This window comes from Triticum urartu, chromosome 2 (assembly GCF_003073215.2).
Source record: "Triticum urartu cultivar G1812 chromosome 2, Tu2.1, whole genome shotgun sequence".
Lineage (NCBI taxonomy): Eukaryota > Viridiplantae > Streptophyta > Magnoliopsida > Poales > Poaceae > Triticum > Triticum urartu.
In genome coordinates, this window is record NC_053023.1 from 224,572,489 (window position 1) to 224,589,499 (window position 17,011).

Genomic DNA, 17,011 nt, shown 5'->3' on the forward strand with positions numbered 1-17,011 from the left:
TTAGGAGAGGTTTGGCATAAAAATACGGCCCTTGGTTCCTTTATATACACCTCCGGTATTGAACGTCTCCTCCTAAGCCTAGGAACCTGCCTATTTCTGAGGAATCTTTCTCGCAGGGTGGTTGGGTTACCCATGCTCGTATTGATGAAAATCCCGTAATAAGGGGACACGGTCTCTGCTTTGACAAGACGTGCCAATGACAACTGCGTCTCGAAACATGGGGCGAAAAATGGTTCGAAATTATGACCGGACAAGCATGACGTCACATTACCAAAGTTGTCAGCAGATTGGACTCGTGTGTTATTATATTCTCTTTGCGATTGTGTGCGGCGTGTGTTACAGGTCCGTACAAGATCAATTCGTCTGGAGACTATTCAGGAGTTTGGAAGGAGGAACCCGCCTTGCAATGCCGAAGACAGCACTATGCGCCGGATACCTTGTCATTGAAGCCAGGTTCAGGGGCTACTGAGGGAGTCCTGGACTAAGGGGTCCTCGGGCATCCAGCCTGTTATCTATGGGCCGGACTGATGGGCTGCGAAGATATGAAGACCGAAGACTGTACCTGTGTCAAGATGGGACTATCCTTGGCGTGGAAGGCAAGCTTGGCGAACAACTATGAAGATTCCCTCTTATGTAACCGACTCTATGTAACCTTAGATCCCCCGATGTCTATACAAACCGGAGGGTGTAGTCCAAAAAGGGTATACTCAATACCTTAGTCATACATGCTAGACTTCTAGGGTTTAGCCATTACGATCTCGTGGTAGATCAACTCTTGTAATACTCATATTCATCAATATCAATCAAGCAAGACGTAGGGTATTACCTCCATCAAGAGGGCCCGAACCTGGGTAAAACATCGTGTCCCCTGTCTCCTGTTACCATCAACCTTAGACGCACAGTTCGGGACCCCCTATCCGAGATCCGCCGGTTTTGACACCGACAGGGGGTCGTCCCATGCATGCGTGATACGTCTCCAACGTATCTATAATTTTTGATTGTTCCATGCTATTCTATTATCTGTTTTGGATGTTTAATGGGCTTTAATATACCTTTTTATATTATTGTTGGGACTAACCTACTAACCAAAGGCACAGTGCAAATTGCTGTTTTTTTGCCTATTTCAGTGTTTCACAGAAAAGGAATATCAAACGGAATCCAAACGGAATGAAACCTTCGGGAGAATTATTTTTGGAACAAACGTGATCCAGGAGACTTGGAGTTGACGTCAAGAAAGAAGCGAGGCAGGGAGGCACGCCCAGGGGGGAGGCACGCCCCCACCCTCGTGGGCCCCTCACAGCTCCACCGATGTACTTCTTCCTCCTATATATACCCATATACCCCGAAAACATCCAGGAGCACCATGAAACCCTATTTCCACCACCGCAACCTTCTGTACCTATGAGATCCCATCTTGGGGCCTTTTCGATGCTCTATTGGAGGGGGGAATCGATCACAGAGGGCTTCTACATCAACACCATAGCCTCTCCCATGATGTGTGAGTAGTTTACCACAGACCTTCGGGTCCATAGTTATTAGCTAGATGGCTTCTTCTCTCTCTTTGGATCTCAATACAAAGTTCTCCTCGATTCTCTTGGAGATCTATTCGATGTAATTCTTTTTGCGGTGTGTTTGTCGAGATCCGATGAATTGTGGGTTTATGATCAAGATTATCTATGAACAATATTTGATTCTTCTCTGAAATATTTTATGCATGATTTAAATATCTTTGCAAGTCTCTTCAAATTATCAGTTTGGTTTGGCCTACTAGATTGATCTTTCTTGCAACGGGAGAAGTGCTTAGCTTTGGGTTCAATCTTGTGGTGTCCTTTCCCGGTGACTGCAGGGGCAACAAGGCACGTAGTGTATTGTTGCCATCGAGGATAAAAAGATGGGGTTTATATCATATTGCTTGAGTTTATCCCTCTACATCATGTCATCTTGCCTAATGTGTTACTCTGTTCTTATGAACTTAATACTCTAGATGCATGCTGGATAGCGGTCGATGTGTGGAGTAATAGTAGTAGATGCAGAATCGTTTTGGTCTACTTGTCGCGGATGTGATGCCTATATACATGATCATGCCTAGATATTCTCATAACTATGCGCTTTTCTATCAATTGCTCGACAGTAATTTGTTCACCCACCGTAGAATTTGCTATCTTGAGAGAAGCCACTAGTGAAACCTATGGCCCCCGGGTCTATTCTCCATTATATTATTCTCCCGTCAACAAGATATTTCTGTCGTCATATATTTTGCAATCTTTATTTTCCAATCTATACAACAAAAATACCAAAAATATTTATCTTATTATCTATATCGGATCTCACTTTTGTATGTGACCGTGAAGGGATTGACAACCCTTTATCGCGTTGGTTGCGAGGTTCTTGTTTGTTTGTGCAGGTACGAGGGACTTGCGTGTAGTATTCTACTGGATTGATACCTTGGTTCTCAAAAACCGAGGGAAATACTTACGCTAATGTGCTGCATCACCCTTTCCTCTTCAAGGGAAAACCAACGCAAGCTCAAGAGGTAGCAATGCGCTCAAACTTTATTTGATCTAGTATGGGGCACATCTATATATATACATCTATATCTATACACCTATATAGTGCGCGAATAACTTTGAAAGTTGGTCGTTGGATGAAGCCAATCCGACGGTACAGAGATGACAAATCTGATCACTACTGGCCGTTGGATATCATCTACATTCCACCAGATTCTGCCGCATGTACATCACCTTCTTAACATCCCACAATTTTTTCAGATTTTTATGGAACTTTAAAATATGGTTTCCACAAAGTTTTCATTGAATATCGGCTTTCTTGAGTGAACCGTGTGCTATTTGAAAACATTTCGTGAGAAGAATCTCGGTTTTTAAATCCCCGTAAATCCAAAACTAAGCTAAAAATCGTGAAACCCGGCATGGTGTCACGACATGGTACTTATATGTCGAGGAATATTTTTCGTCCATTGTGACACAAGTTTTATTACAAGTCTCTTACAAACCGGAGCTTCCCTCAAAGAAGCCTCGTGGTTCTGATAGGGAAACGTGTCCCCCTTGTGGGCGAAATGTAATCAATGCATCTTTTCGCCTTGTATTTTCTTCTACGGGCAACATGGAACGACAGGATATCTGTGCTGAAATTTAAAATTATTCAGGGTTCGTTTGGCCTTTTTATACACTAATTGAGTTTCCTAGGCATTTAATGTCCATAATTCAAATATGAACTTCAAATACATGCTCCAGTTCACCAAAATGACTAGAAATTTTTTACATGTGTCCTTGGGTGCATGTTTAGGTCCCATGCCAGGAATGGAAACGAATTACAACCGTACCCACATCCTGGCTCGTCCTCAAACATTTGGAATCTTGGTTTTTAAATCCCCGTAAATCCTAAACTCACCAGAAAGTCATCAAAGGTGGCATGGTGTCACGTCATGGCACATATATGCCGTGGTAAAAACATTGTCCAATTTGGACCAAGCTTTATTAGAAACCTCTTACAAAAACCGGAGCTTCTCTCAAAGAAGCCTCATGGTTATGATAGGGAAACGTGTTCCCCTTATGGGCAAAACATAATCACTGCCTCTTTTCACCTTGTATTTTCTTCCACGGGCAACATGGAATGACATGATATCCGTGCCGAAATTTTAACTTATTCAGGGTTCGTTTGGCCTTTTTATACATACACTAATTGAGTTTCCTAGGCATTTAATGTCCATAATTCAAATCTGAACTACAAATACATGCTCCAGTTCACCAAAATGGCTAGAAAAATTATACATGTGTCCTTGGGTGCATGTTTAGTTCCCATGCCAGGTGTCCTGGCTCGTCCTCAAACATTTCGACTCTCGGTTTTTAAGTCCCCATAAATCCAAAACTCACCAGAAAGTCATCAAAGGTGGCATGGTCTCATGTCATGGCACATATATGTCGTGGTAAAAACATTGCCAATTTGGGCCAAGCTTTATTACAAACCTCTTACAAACCGGAGCCTGTCGCAAGAACCCTCGTGGTTTTGATAGGGAAATGTGTTCCCTTGTGGGCCAAACGATAATCACTCCCTCTTCTAGCCTCGTATTTTCTTCTACACGCGACAAGGAACAGTTGGAGATTCGTGCTGAACTTTGAAATTATTCAGGGTTCGTTTGACCTTTTTTATTCATTAATTGAGTTTTCTAGGCAATTTAATGTCCATAATTCAAATCCGAACTACAAATACATGCTCCAGTGCACCAAAATGGCTAGAAAAAACATAGATGCTTCATTGGGGTGCATGTTCAGGTTCCATGGAACGAATGAGAACGAATTCAACCGTCTCACCGTCCTGGCTTGGCCACAAACATTGCGAATCTCGGTTTTTAAATCTCTGTAAATCCAAAACTCACAAGGAAATCATGGAACTTGGCATGGTGTCACTACATGGTACATATAATTGTCCAATTTGGGCGAAGCTATATTACAAGCCTCTTACAAACCGGAGCCTGTCGCAACCCTTGTGGTTCCGGTAGGGAAACATGCCCCTCTTGTGGGCGAAATGATAATTGCTGCCTCTTCTCGCCTTGAACTTTGTTTTCCACAAGCAACATAGAATAACAGGAGTGTCGGGCTAAAATTTGAAACTGTCCAGGGTTCATTTGGCCATTGTATATATATTATTAATTACTAAGTTTTCTACGCATTTAATGTAGTCCATAATTCAAATTTGAACTACAAACACTTGCTACAGTGAGGCAAAATGGGTGGGAAATCGTACATGTGTCATTGGGTGCATGTTTAGGTCTCATTTAAGGAATGAGAATGTATTACAAACTTATCGTCGTCCTAAAACATTGAGAATCTCGGTTTTTAAATCCCAGTAAATCAAAAACTCACCAAAAAAACATGAAACTTGGCATGGTTTCATGACATGGCACATATATGCCGTGGTAAAAAATCGTCCAGTTCGAGAAGAGGCGCACACATTAGTAACCAATGAAGTCCTTTTTGAAACAAAAAGATGACACGTTAATATCACAAATGGTTGTATTATATTAACCGTGTCGAAATTTAACCATACTCGGTGGCGTGCGTGCAACTGTTTGATTAGACGGGATGAGCGCTAGAAGTCCGCAATGCAGGCTCGACGGGACGCGTGCGAGCAGTCCGCCGCGCAGGCTCGACGGGACGCGTGCATCCTGTCCACCTCGCAGGCTCGACAGGACACGTGCGAGCAGCAAGGCCGCCCATGCTCATCGGGAAGTGAGCTCTTTAACCTCCATGCACCAGTGGCCGCCCGCCTCGCTCACAACTTCTTCATTAATGGGTTAATTAAAGCACCTGGGCGGAGGGTGTTTGCTTGTGCTCCCATGGCAGCATTTTCTTTGTTCATGTTTTCTACTCATATTCCACCCTAATTTAAATTGCCACATAGGGCAACGGATAATACGACCACAAATAAAATGGCAATGGATAATACGACGACAAATTTACAATGACGCAGATAATAATTGTCTTACATATTCCGGATAATTTCAAATGCCACATGTGGCAAAGCCCGGAAGACACGGGGGCAAGAGAAGAAGGAAATTGCAGACAACGATCTGGGTCACTACTGTCTCTACTCGTCGATGGATCGCCGGGCGACGAAATCCTCCAGCTCCTTCTTCAATTCCTCACGACTTTGCTTGAAAGCAGCCACTGATTCCTCCACCTCCTGCTCGTGCTCGATCTGGAGCTTCCTCAAGCCACCCATCAGTTCCTCGATGACCGCTTTCAGCGTCATCTCCGAGGCACTGCTCTGCTCATGCAGCATCTTCCAGCCGGCGGCCTCCTCCTCCTTATCGGCGAGCAACTTGAGGAGCTTCGCATTGTCACCCATGAGTTGCTCGACGAGGCCGGTCGCCTTGTCTACCGAGGCATCGCTGATCTTGAGCGGCTTCATCAAGCCATCGGCCACCTCCTACTGCGTAGTGACGCCAGCGAGAATGTCGTTGTCGCCAGCGAAGGACTTCAGGAACGCCGGCTCGTCGCGATGGACGACGCCCTGAATGCGCTTGTGAGAGCCCTCACGTGCCCATGAGAGCTCGTTCGAGGGCTCCGCGGCGCGCTGGGACATCTCTGCTGCGGCTGCGGCTTCGCGGCGGGGCCTCTCTAGTGCTCCCGCGGCCTTGGTCTTTGCTGCACGGTTATATGTCCACCCTAAACTCCTCCTACCGGTCATGGCGGAACGACTTGACAGGAAAGACCAGTTTTATGGGTGATGAGGAGAGGAACCGTGAAGTAATTTTTGAGTGGGTAGTTTTTATAGCCCGGTGCTAAGTGTGAACACATATTAGTTTGATAGATGTGAACATATTTGCAATTACTTATTGTGTTGTAATCTACAATGTGACGAGCAACAAGGTCAAAATTTATTGATGGCAGAAGGTTGACCACGTGGTTGCTCGCCGTTGAGGCGGCCGCGGCGCGCTCCGCTCTGGCGTCCCTGCGTGCGCTCTGCTCGCCGTTGAGGCAAATTTACAATGGAAACAATTAATAATTCTTAATAACTGTCTTACATATTCAGGATAATTTAAAATGCCACATGCGGCAAGGCCCAGAACACTCACGACCTAGATATGCATACAATTATAATAAAATATAAGCTAAAAGGCTGAGCTGGCGGCCTTCCGACGATGGTCTTCTCGGACTCCATGATTAGCATGGCACCCTTGCGGCCGTTCACTCCAAGTGTCCCGACCCACCTCTGCCTAGGGAGCTACTGGCGCTGGGAGGCTCTTGGGGCTGCTGGGTGATGTCTACTATGGAACTTTATTCTTGTAGACTCGTGTTGGGCCTCCAAGCGCAGAGTTTTGTAGGACAGTAGCAATTTTCCCTCAAGTGGATGACCTAAGGTTTATCAATCCATGGGAGGTATAGGACGAAGATGGTCTCTCTCAAACAACCCTGCAACCAAATACAAGAAATCTCTTGTGTACCCAACACACCCAATACAATGGCAAATTGTATAGAGGCACTAGTTCGACGAAGAGATGGTGACAAAAGTGTAATATTGATGGTAGAAATTATTTTTATAATCTGAACAAATAAAAATAGTAAGGTAGCAAATAGTAAACGGGCACAAAAAAGGTATTGCAATGCTTAAAAACAAGGCCTAGGGTCCGTACTTTCGCTAGTGCAATCTCCCAACAATGCTAATATAATTGGATCATATAACTGTCCCTCAACGTGCAACGAAGAATCACTCCAAAGTTCCTATCTAGCGGAGAACATAAGACGGAATTGCTTGTAGGGTATGAAACCACCTCAAAGCTATTCTTTTCGATCAATCTATCCTAGAGTTCGTACTAAAATAACACAAAGCTATTCTTTCCGATCGATCTAACCAAGAGTTCATACTAAAATAACACCAAAGCAAATTCAAATTCATAATATTCAATACAACACAAAGAACTTCAAAGAGTGCCCCAAGATTTCTACCGAAGAAACAAAGACAAGAACGTGCATCAACCCCTATGCGTAGGTTACCCCAATGTCACCTCGGGAATCCGCGAGTTGAGTGCCAAAACATATATCAAGTGAATCAATATGATACCCCATTGTCACCACAAGTATTCAATTGCAAGACATATATCAAGTGTTCTCAAATCCATAAAAGTATTCAATCCTATAACAATGAAATCTCAAAGGGGAAAACTCAATTCATCACAACAAGATAGAGAGGGGAAAACACCATATGATCCGACTATATTAACAAAGCCCGTGATACATCAAGATTGTGACATCTCAAGAACACGAGAGAGAGAGAGAGATTAAACACATAGCTACTCGTACAACCCCTCAGCCCCGAGGGTGGACTACTCCCTCCTCATCGTGGTTGTAAGTGCATCTAGTGCCCCTTAGTGATTTTTGTGTATTGAAGACTTATAGGTTAAGGGACTAATGCGTTTGTGAGTGTACATGGGTCTATAAGTCTATGAGGAGTTTGATATTTACAGAGAAAGTCGACCCCTAAAAATGAAGTTCTTTGACTGAAGACTTTGGATTTCTGAAGAGTTTCTGAAGACTTTGAAAGTGAAGAAATTGGTGTGACCTTGAAGACTTGGTATTCATTCCAGGAACATGAGGCGTGAAGACTTTTGTTTTCGTAGTTTCATTTTCTCTTTCTTGAGTCATAGGAAACACCGTACTGTTAAAGGGGGTCGAGGAAATACTGAGGAAAAATTTCCATGTGATGCTCAACTCAAAATCCTACACCTACCAATCCCTTCGAGTGAAGCCATTGGAAATCTCATGCAGTCCAATCATATTCTTCAGTGACAGAGACGAAGTTCTTCTGGTCTCTGAGGAATTTGTTCTGACTGAGGAGTTAGAAATTCGCCAGTGCGGATTGTCTACACAGTGAGGAACATGATAGCCCTTAGGATTTTGCTACTCAAAATTCCGACCGTTGTTGTGCTATGCGCCAGCTGTCCCAAAATATCTATCCACCTAACGGTCATATCATTGAAGGGCATTTATGTCTCATCATGTCGGGCTGCTCCCTAGGATATAAATAGCCGCCCCTACAACCACTAGCTGGTTGGCTGCTCCGAGAGAAACTGACACTTGTCATTTGAGAGCAACCCATCCTCCGAGGACTTTGAGCGAAAATCATCGAGTGAGGAAAAACCAAACCCAAACACCTACAAACCCCAAGTGATTGAGCATCACTGAAGAGATTGATCCTGCGTGGATCCGACGCTTATTACCTTTGAAGACTGTGCTTTTTCCAGACGGTTAGGAATCATGGTCTAGAGCATCCAAGAGGAATTTTGGATCGCTGAGTGACCAAGTTTGTGAAGGTTTGGAAGTCGCCTGAAGACTTACCACGAGTGATTGGGCGAGGTCTGTGTGACCTTAGCTCAAGGAGAGTACGGTGAGGACTGGGTGTCCTGAGCTGCATGCTCAGGACTGGGTGTCCGGGACTGTGTGTCCTCGAGTTTAAATACTCAGCCGCTCCAACCAGACGTACAACTGAGACAGCAGTTGGAACTGGTATACCAAATCATTGTCTTCACCAAGCTTACTGGTTCTATTTCCTCAACTCTTTCATTTCCTCATAACTGTGTTGTGTGCTTGTTCATATCTGTGTTTGAAGACTTTGACTGAAGACTTTCTCAATTTCCTCAGTTCAATTTCTTCAGTCTGTTTGTCTTCATCCTGTGTTATCCTGTGCTTACGCTTCCTCTACTCTGTGCCTGTCTTCATTTCATCATGATGACTATGATTGTATTCTATTATGTTTACTTTTGAGTACTTATTCCGTTGCTAGTAGTTCTTCGCTAAGGAATTTCCTCACAAGCAAATTCCTCAGTGAAGAATTTCATAAAAATCGCCTATTCACCTCCCCCTCTAGTCGATATAACGCACTTTCAATTGGTATCAGAGCAAGGTACTCCCTTGTTCTGTGTGATTTTGGTTTAACCGCCTGGAGTTATAGTTATGTTGACCGCATGTATGATCAAGGTCTCTGCTGGGTGTCCTACCTTCGATAGGACGGACTACCCCTACTGGAAGAATAAGATGTGGATGCATCTTGAGGCAATTGATAATGATCTCTGGTATGTTGTGGAAAATGGTGTTCCCTCAGTCACTCCTTCTCTGAATGTTGCTGATGTGAAGAGATTCAAGCAACTCGACTCTCAAGCGAAGAATATCATATGTGGCCATCTGAGCAAAGGATAGTATGGCAGAGTGAGTGCTTTGGAGACAGCGAAGCTTATCTGGGACAGGTTGTCCAAAGTGAATGAAGGAGTCTCAACACAGCGTGACTCTCGAGTTGATGTTCTTCGCAATCTCTTCAATCGTTTCAAAAGACTCGACAATAAAAATGGTCAACAAACCTTCGATTGCCTCACTGACATCTCAAATGAGCTTCAAGCACTTGGTGCCACTGACATCACCGACCATGAGGTGGTGAAGAAATTGCTGAGATCGCTTGATTCCTCATTTGACACTCTGGCATTGATGATACAAGAACGTGCTGATTACAAGTCACTTGATCCCGCTGACATTCTCGAGAGGCTAAATACTCATGAGTTCCAACTTGCTGAAAAAAGAGATCTCTATGGTTCGAGCTATGGCAGATCACGTGCACTGAAGGCCAAGGCAGTATCTGAGTCCAAAGATGAAGACTCTGGTAGCATCCTTGGTGATCCTGAATAACTAAGCCATGATCTAGCTCTGCTCGTGAAGAAGTTCCAAAAGTTCTCAAGACGGGGTCGCTTTGGAAGACCCACAAGGAGCAATGATTCCTCATCCAGTGACTACAAGAGGAGGCTCTGTCACAAATGCAAGAAACCTGGACATTACATTCAAGACTGTCCTCAGTGGGAAAAGGAATCAAAGAAGAAGAAATACAAGGATTACAGTTCTTATGATGCGAAGAAAAAGAAGAAATCCACAAAATCTTCATCATCAAAATCCTCAAAGCCTTCATATCACAAGAAGAGCAGCTCCAAGAAGGCTAGGGCATTCATTGGCAAGGAAATGGACTCTGAGGCTGAATCTGAAGAAAATGAGGAAGAGGAGACATCTGAGGAATCCGAATCCGGAGCGGCGAGCCTAGCTCTTGCTACTGCATTCGTCAGCAAGTCTATCTTCAACACTGAAGAAAATGACCTCACCAACAAGGCTGATGAAGGCGATGATGACTACGCTCCCACCTATTGCTTCATGGCAAAGGGTGCCAAGGTACTCAAATATACCTCCTCTGAATCAAGTGAGAATGAATCTGATGAAAACCTTAAGCCCAGCTATTCTAAACTTGCTAAGATTGCTGTAAAACAACAAAGGGCTCTTGAAAAGGTTCAAAACATGCTAGACAAAAGTGATGATATGTTGGGTGAAGAAATGGATCGCACTAAAGCCTTGACTGAAAATCTTCAGAGACATTAGACTAGGTTTGACAATCTTAAAGGTCATCATAACACTCTCTTATCTGATCATGAGAAGCTTTCTTATGAATTTCTTCAAAGAAAGCAAGACCTTGAGAAGCTAAGAGTGAGTTATGAAGATCTTCAGAAGGAGCACGATTCATTACTTGCTCAACAAATCAGCGCTTCTCAGGAAGAATTTGTTCCTCCATGTTTCAAATGCATTGAACGTGAATCTGCTAATTCTTCACCTGAATGTTCAAATGTTGCTAATGTTTCAAATTCTTCACATGCCTCTGCTATCACTAATTCCTCATCTGAGGACATTGCTAGTATCATGACGATGCAGGGCTGAAGGAATTGTACATGACAGGCATGTACAAAAGCCTCAAAGGGCATCAGACTCTTTGTGATGTGCTTAAAAAGCAGATCCTCAACAGGAACCCTAGGAAAGAGGGTATTACTTTTGAGAGGAAACTCAATGCTGATGGTACATATTGGAAGCCTGAGCAGTACCCCAAAACTACATGGGTTGCTGCAAAGGGACCTCCAGTTGATCCATCTAACCTATCTAGACTTACATGTGAATCTCCTCATTCTGATGATGAGTCATTTGACTCCAACTACAAACTGTTCAAAAATCAGAATGGTGAAGTATTTGCTAGATATGTTGGCACTAACTGCAGGAACGGTCCCCCTATGAAGAAAATCTGGGTTCCCAAAAGATGCCTTGAAAATCTTCAGGTGAATGTCATCATGACGCCACCTGTGAAGAATAGGAACCCCAGATCAAATTCTTTTCATATGGACCAAATTCTTCATATGGATCCAAGTCCTCATACGGACCAAACTCCTCACATGGATCAAATTCCTCAAAAGGATCAAAGTCCTCATATGAACATCATCGTGCTAACCCGTCTGTTTCGCAGGGAAGATCTAAGGATTATGGATATGTGCATTATTCTTCAAATTATTATGTCCATAAGTCCTCGAAGAATTTCTCTGCTTACTCTTATGCTTATTCTAACCCCTCTTATGTGAAACAAAATGGACTGTCTTCTATGCCATCCTTCTCGTATGGAGCTCGCAGAATGATGAACTCTTTGCCACCCCTTTAGATGTGGGTGGTGAAGAAAAATAACTAATCTCTTCTGCAGGGTCAGGTCTCCAGACATACGTAATCGTCTGAAGAATTTGCTGGAGACCTGAGCATGCCTGATAGGACGCAGGCTAATCATGAAGAAATGAACTTTCATTTCTCACATCCTCATATTGCTTTATCTGTTCTTTTGCGTGATGAAATTGATCTGATGAATTGATGTCAAATTCTTCACTGATGAATTATATGAGTTTGTAAGGTGCACTAATTCATCTACAGGATGATCAACCCAAAGCCACTGAGTGGGTCCTTGATAGTGGATGTACAAATCACATGACTGGTGACAAGAATCTATTGATGGATGCTCCATTATCTCCGTCGCATCTGAAGCATATCATATTTGCTGACAAAGGCAAAAGTCAGGTATTGGGTCTAGGTAAGGTTGCGATCACAAAGGATCGACACATGGACAAAGTCATGCTTGTTGAGTCCCTAGGATACAACCTTATGTCTGTCTCAATGCTTTGTGATCTTGATATGGTTGTTGTCTTTGGCAAGTACCGTTGTGTTGTGGTTATGGAAGCTAACAATTCCAAAGTCTTCGAAGGCTTTAGGAGAGGAGACCTGTATATTGTTGATTTCTCTACAGGACCACAACCAGCCGTGTGTCTACTTGCAAAAGCTTCAGAAGGCTGGCTCTGGCATCGACGACTCGGTCATGCAGGCATGAGGAATTTGCACATGCTTGTGAAGAAGAAGCATGTCATTGGCATCGAGAATGTCAAATTCCTCAAGGATCACCTATGCGGAGCTTGTGAAGCTGGGAAGATGACAAAGGCCAAGCATCCAGCGAAGACTACCATGACCACCACTCGCCCATTTGAATTACTTCACATGGATCTCTTTGGTCCTAATCATTATTCTGCTGTTTCAAATGAAGCATATCAATATGGCATTGTTATTGTTGATGATTACTCTCGTTACACATGGGTACACCTTGTTACTTACAAACATGAAGTGCAGGAAGTCTTCAAACGGTTTTCCTCGAGGGCTTCAACCAACTTTGGTGTGAAGATCAAGAACATCAGAAGTGACAATGGCACTGAGTTCAAGAATTCTGGTCTCGATGACTATCTTGATGGACTTGGTATTACTCATGAGTTATCTGCTCCTTATACTCCTTAGCAGAACGGCGTCGTGGAGCGCAAGAACAGGACTCTTGCTGAGATGGCTCACACTATTCTTGATGAATACAAAACGCCTCGTCGTTTCTGGACTGAGGCAATTGATACTGCGTGCCACATCATCAACAGAGTATATCTTCACAAATTCTTCAAGAAGACTACCTATGAACTCCTCACTGATAAGAAACACAATGTAAGTTATTTCAAAGTCTTCGGTGCTAAATGTTGGATAAGAGATCCTCATCACAACTCAAAATTTGCACCGAAAGCACATGAAGGTTTTATGCTTGGTTACGGAAAGGACTCGCACACCTACAGAGTCTTCAACAACGTTCTTCACAAGGTTGTTGAAACTATAGATGTGCGGTTCGATGAAACTAATGGCTCGCAAAGAGAGCACCTACCTACTGTGATAGATGAACCAGCACCTGAGGAAACTATCAAGTTCAAGGCTACTGAGGATGTCATTCCCACTGAAGAATCTGCTGAAGAATTCATTCCAGAACATGAAGAACATCGAGCTAATGCACCTGAAGAAAATACAGAAGAAAATGGTGCTGATGAGAATGCTGATCAAATTCTTCAACGGCAACCAGCTCATCCTCGCATTGCAAAAGAAGTGCAAGTTGAAAAGATCATCAATGACATCAAAGCGCCAGGTCCTCTCACACGCTCAAAAGCTTCACATTTATCTAACTTTTGTGGGCACTATGCTTTTATCTCTATTATAGAGCCCACTAAGGTAGATGAAGCATTCTGGAGCCTGAGTGGATTCAGGCCATGCAAGAAGAATTACATCAGTTCGAGCTCAACAATGTCTGGGAACTGGTCAAACGCCTAGATCCTCGCAAGCACAATATCATTGGCACAAAATGGATCTACCGCAAGAAGCAAGATGAAAATGGCCTTGTGGTGAGGAATAAGGCACGACTTGTAGCTCAAGGCTACACACAGGTTGAAGGAATTGATTTCAATGAAACTTTTGCACCTGTTGCTAGACTTGAGGCTATTCGCATATTACTTGCTTATGCTAACCATCATGATATCACTTTATATCAAATGGATGTGAAAAGTGCATTCCTCAATGGTAAGCTTGAGGAAGAAGTATATGTTGCTCAACCCCCAGGTTTTGAAGATCCAAAGAATCCTGACAAAGTCTTCAGACTCAACAAGGCCCTCTATGGACTCAAGCAGGCCCCACGGGCATGGTATGATACCTTGAAGGAATTCCTCATGAAGAAAGGCTTCAAACCCGGTTCACTCGACCCTACACTTTTCACTAAATCTTATGATGGTGAATTGTTTGTGTGCCAAATATATGTTGATGATATTATCTTTGGCTGTACTGACCAACGTTATAGTGATGAATTTGCCTATATGATGAGTGAAGAATATCAAATGCCTATGATGGGAGAGTTGAAATTCTTCTTAGGTCTTCAAATTCGTCAACAACGCAATGGCATATTCATATCCCAGGAGAAATACCTCAAGGATGTACTGAGGAAATTCGGCATGCAAGATTGCAAAGGCGTCAAAATTCCTATGCCCACAAATGGCCATCTGTGCACTGATGAAAATGGTATTGACTTCGATCATAAGGTATACCGCTCCATGATTGGTTCTTTATTGTACTTATGTGCATCTAGGCCAGATATAATGCTTAGTGTTTGCATGTGTGCCTGATTTCAAGCTACACCGAAGGAATCACACCATAAGGCTGTGAAGCATATTCTTCGATATCTAGCTCACACACCAACACTTGGATTATGGTACCCCAAGGGCTTGGCTTTTGATCTTGTTGGATATTCTGACTCTTACTATGCTGGTGATCGTGTGGACCGCAAGTCAACATCTGGTACATGTCATTTCCTCGGACGATCTTTGGTCTGTTGGTCCTCAAAGAAACAGAACTACGTATCACTATCTACTGCTGAAGCTGAGTACATTACCGCTAGTTCTTGCTATGCTCAATTGCTATGGATGAAGCAAACTCTCAAGGACTACGGCGTCAACATGAAGAATGTGCCTCTCTTCTGTGAAAATGAGAGTGCCATCAAGATTGCTCACAACCAAGTTCAGCACTCGAAGACAAAGCACATTCAAATTCGTCATCATTTTCTTCATGATCATGTGTTGAAGGGCGACATTTCTATTGAGCATGTGAAGACTGAAGAACAGCTAGCCGATATCTTCACAAAGCCCTTGGATGAGAAGAGATTTAGCAAGTTGTGGTGTGAGCTAAATATCCTAGAATCTTCGAATGTTCTTTGAAAAGGACACTCATCCTAACACTTATGCAAAATTGATGACTTAGATGTGCAACACATGAAGAAATATTTTTCTTCAATCAATGAAGAATAACACTCTTAGTGTGAAGAAATTAACAAAGAATTTGATTCTCAGAACCCTACGATAATTGTACGCAGTGTCTGAAATCATCATTCTTATACGGTGGGTCACGCCACCACCAAAAATTGAAATTCCTCAATTGATCATATTCTTCAACTTTGCACTGTCTTCACTGTTTCCGTCGTTTTTCTTCATTGGCTATATGTATATATAAGTTTATGTCCTCTACAACATTCACTTATTGCTAATTCTTCAAGTTGGTTTTTTCTGCTAAGTGAATGTGATCGGACCCTTCCCCTCTATGCTATACTCAACCCAATCTGTTCACAAATTCTTCATGTGCGTTCTATTTGAAACTCGTTCAAAATCTTCATTGTGTCCTTGTCAGCTGAAGAAATTGCAAACGAAACTTTAAAACCTATCTTATCTAAATTTTCGGCTTTGCCACTCAAACCGTTCTGCATCCCACGATACACTTATCCATTCACCCATGATCGCACACGATCTCCACCTCTCCGTACGTGGGTGACACATGTCAAGAGAATGAGAAAGGTCAGGGGCACATTCATCAAATTTCTTCTGGCGAGCAGTTTTTCACCGTGGCTATAAATACCCCTCCTTCCCTTCCTCACTTCTTTTACTCCGCTCGATCTCTCTCCAGCTCAAGCTTCTCAAACCCTAGTGCCGCCGCTACTTCATCGTCGCCAGTGAGGAAGAGCTTCATTGCCTCGACCTCATCACCGATGTACTCGCGCCGACCGCGGAAATCTTCACTCCGCCGCCGTCATAGCCGTCTTCCTCCGCCGAGTTAGGGCGTGGAAGATCTACACAAACGAACTTCACGTCTCCTCTTCACTGTTCGTCGTGTTCTTCATCCAGGGTAATTAAAAGTTACTTTTACTGCCCTCGTTGATTCGAATGATTATCTACAAAATCTTCAAAAGTGTTTTTCTTCATATCTTCACACACTAAAACACCTCACAAGTCATCTGTTCTTGATTCATTTCTCTAAGCATCATTTTTCTTCAAGATTCCTCAGTTGTGTGGATCTTCGATCTATACAACTCTGGAACCTAAGACAAAGAACGCTTAGTGAAATTCTTCAAGACTCATCTGGTCAAATTCCTCAAACTTGTTCTTTTTGAAAAACCTTCTGAGAATGCATATGACCTCTCCAAATTCCTCGCAACTATACTCTGTTAACAGGTACACATGTCAGCTGCTGAATCACTAGGTTCTCATCAACTTAACTCATTTGCAACGTTCCTCGAAGAAAAGTTGCATACTTCTTCAGAGAATTCAATTGTCCAAATTCCTCAACTGAAGAAAATGGCTGACGGTAAGAAGCCACAGAAAGGAGGAAAGAGGCCTGAGGTCAATACATCGTTTCAGATCCCTGATGAAATATATGCTGGGTACTGCACACCTACTGAGGAAACCAAGAATGAGCGCAAGGTGCACATTTAGAAGATAGAG